The 3,138-nt window shown below is 32.8% G+C and overlaps 1 pseudogene; it reads left to right on the forward strand.

Annotated features, from left to right (window-relative positions):
* The first annotated feature begins 644 nt into the window (after positions 1–644).
* On the forward strand, positions 645–2,212 carry LOC106768989 (annotated as a pseudogene).
* The last annotated feature ends 926 nt before the right edge of the window (positions 2,213–3,138 follow it).

The raw sequence follows: 3,138 nt of genomic DNA on the forward strand, positions 1-3,138 counted from the left end.
TCTTTATCCACATTTTTCTCCAAAATTTCATTCATACTCATCTCTTTTATTCACATCAATCCTCTTCATTTATTCTAATTTCCTTATACAATTTCGTAAATCATTAAATAAATTTGCAATAAAGAAGGTGATAAGATGAAAAATATCTCATTAGAGATTTAAAAAAAAAATTCAAATATCAACTTAATCGAATTATTAAAAGATAACGAAAATTGTTTTAACAAAATAAAAAAGGTCTTCAAATGAAACAAAAATCAATAATAAAATAATAAAGAAGATAATTTTTTTATATTATATAGTAAAAGAAAGGTTTATATAATTAAACACTTAAATGGAGAGTTAAACATTCTCATATGAAGATAATACACAATTAATAAAAGTATTAAAAAATAAAATAAACATTTAAATATGAGACATAAAAAAATATATAATTGACATATATAATTTGAATATAATTATTGAAAGATTTTAATAAAAAAAATCTTAGAAATTTGAATAAATTTCATAACAATCCAATCCAAGCAATGAGAAAAATAAAAAATAGAAAGTACGTAAAATATATATATATATATATATATATATATATATATATATATATATATATATATATATATATGAACAACAAAGTTCAATCGTGTGGTGGAGGTAGTATCTATAAAAACTTTAACAGAAAGCGTGTGAAACCTTCCTAAACGAATATGAAAATCCGTTAACGAATGAAAACATCCGTTTAAGGTAAAAATGAATATCCACATTTGTTTTACCTTAAACAAATATTAACATGTTCACTCATTCTTTTATACTCTAGTTATGCTTGCACATATCAAAATCAATCTGATCCCAAAGTTCCAAACACAAACGCGCGTTTTCAACAACATTAACAATTCGTCGAAAAAAATGATAGACACAGGATCCGCATCCCTTGTTGTCGTCTACTCCGATGATAACTGTGAGATCAACGTTGCCACTGTCGTGATGGACCCCTCGCTCAACTTTAAGAGTCTGCTCTCGCTCCTAAGCCAGATGATCGGGATCTCCCCTCACCAGTTCTCCGTATACCTCGTCGCCGTCGAGACTGACCGGAAAATTCCAACCTCGCCGCCGTGCGCCGAGAGGCTACGGGGCACTACTTTTTTGTCAAGCGCTCTAAGCACGCGAAGAAGGCGTCTGCGAACGCAAAGAAGAAGCTGCCGGAGAAAGTCATGTTGCTCCGCCGGAGATCCGCCTTTCAATACGACATTCGCGCCGCCGATTTTCGGTCGCGCTAACTACGAGCAAAGATTGATGAATTTTCAGATGGAGAGAGACTCCTTTCGAATGAATATGAGTGTCGCAATCAACGGCGTCGCCGTCGGGAAAGAATCACTGATAATCGTTCCCGCCTTCGTCGTCATTTCCGAAGACTGTTTGAAGGCGAGTACGAACGAAATCAATGCTGCACCTGTGCGTGCTCGATACGGTGACGGTAGGGTTCCGGTCGTTGGCGGGACCAATTTCCCGGTCGGTGAAAGTTTCCGGTGCTTGAAGCTTCTGATGAACAAGAGAGATTAGGTTGAACAAAGAAGAGAGATTGGAAATTGAACAGAGAAGGAGGGATGGGGAAAGTGCTTTTGGAGAGTTTGCAGAGAAAGTGAGAAGAAAAGAGTATGTCGGAGCTGTGGGAGTTGAGGAAGATCCCAATCTTGAAAGAGGTGGGACTGTGAGTGAGGAGAGAGTAAAAATTAACCTAAGGTTTAAGAGTTACTTCTGGTAAATAACTAAAATAAAAAAATGTAAACAAAATAAAAAGGTTAAAAAAGTAAAAGAAAAAGGATATTTTTTTGTAATAAAATAAAAAAAAAAATAGAAACTTGGGGAGGTGGAGGGTGGAAAAGGGGAGGTGGAGGCAACAACACCCATAAATGAGTCGTGTTAGGCTGGCTCATTAAGTGACTAACCTGTGATGGACCGGACCGAGTTGGGTCGAATGACCCGTTTTGACAACACAAAAAAAAAGTAATGATAAATATGAAAGTGGGTGTTTCACCCTACATCTTCAAGCTTTTCATTGTGTACCTCCAATTTCCCGAAATACCCTCTAATTAATGAGGTGGTTATCATTAATTAATTTTGTATTCTCGAAGATTATGAAGCATTGACTACACTATATTTCCCCTCTTCCAAAACCTACACTCCATTTCATTTCAAAAACCCTATTTCCCCAATTACTAAACCTTATTTCATTTATTAAGAAACCCTACATCCCATTCATGTTTGATGTGCTTTGTTATATAAATGTTTCATTATATTAGTTATTTAATTATTTTATTTGTTTATAATTATTTTAAAATTAATTTATCAATTTGAATGAATTTATAATTTAATTAGAGAATTTTTAATTGTTAAATAATAATTTGTATGAATTTATTAAATTTAATAAAAATATTTTAGAAAAAATAAAATTCTAAAAAATATATATATCGAATATGAAAATCTGAGAAAAAATTTATCGAATATCGATATCCCATAAACAAAGAATCGGAAATGGAGATCCGATACGCACATATTGTTTAACCTTTATCTGTTCTCTTCTCTTTCCCTTAAACCACCGCATTCTTATTTGTTCTCCCTTCCCCTCGTCTGTCTTTGTCTTTCTCTTTCTTTCATCTCTTCCGGCTAAATTCTATATCATATGGAATATTCTGAAATGTTTTCCCTGTTGGGATTTAATTTTGATATAACATTGGAAGTTTTCTTGGTTACAATATTTTTTAGAGGGCTTGGAAATCTGGAAATGCTACTAGAGAGTGATTTTTCCTCAAAAGGTCAAAACTTTATGTGTTTCGTTGATTATTTTGACAGGTTTGTAATAAAAGGTTTAAAGAATAGTTTTGATGTATTATTTTAAAGAGTAGAGTACCATATATATACATACAAGGATCCTATAATTCTTCATCTATTAAAGGAATGACAGGTGCACAAATCTGCACAAATTATAATAATATCTAAATTATAACTAACACAATATTTGATTTCCTAATATCACTTAATAGAATATTTAGCATATCTTAACACCCCCGCTCAAGTTGGTGCATGGATATCACACATTCCCAACTTGAATAGAGACTCATCAAACAATCTTCTTGAGACTCCTTTGGT

Source organism: Vigna radiata, chromosome 1, assembly GCF_000741045.1.
Source record: "Vigna radiata var. radiata cultivar VC1973A chromosome 1, Vradiata_ver6, whole genome shotgun sequence".
Lineage (NCBI taxonomy): Eukaryota > Viridiplantae > Streptophyta > Magnoliopsida > Fabales > Fabaceae > Vigna > Vigna radiata.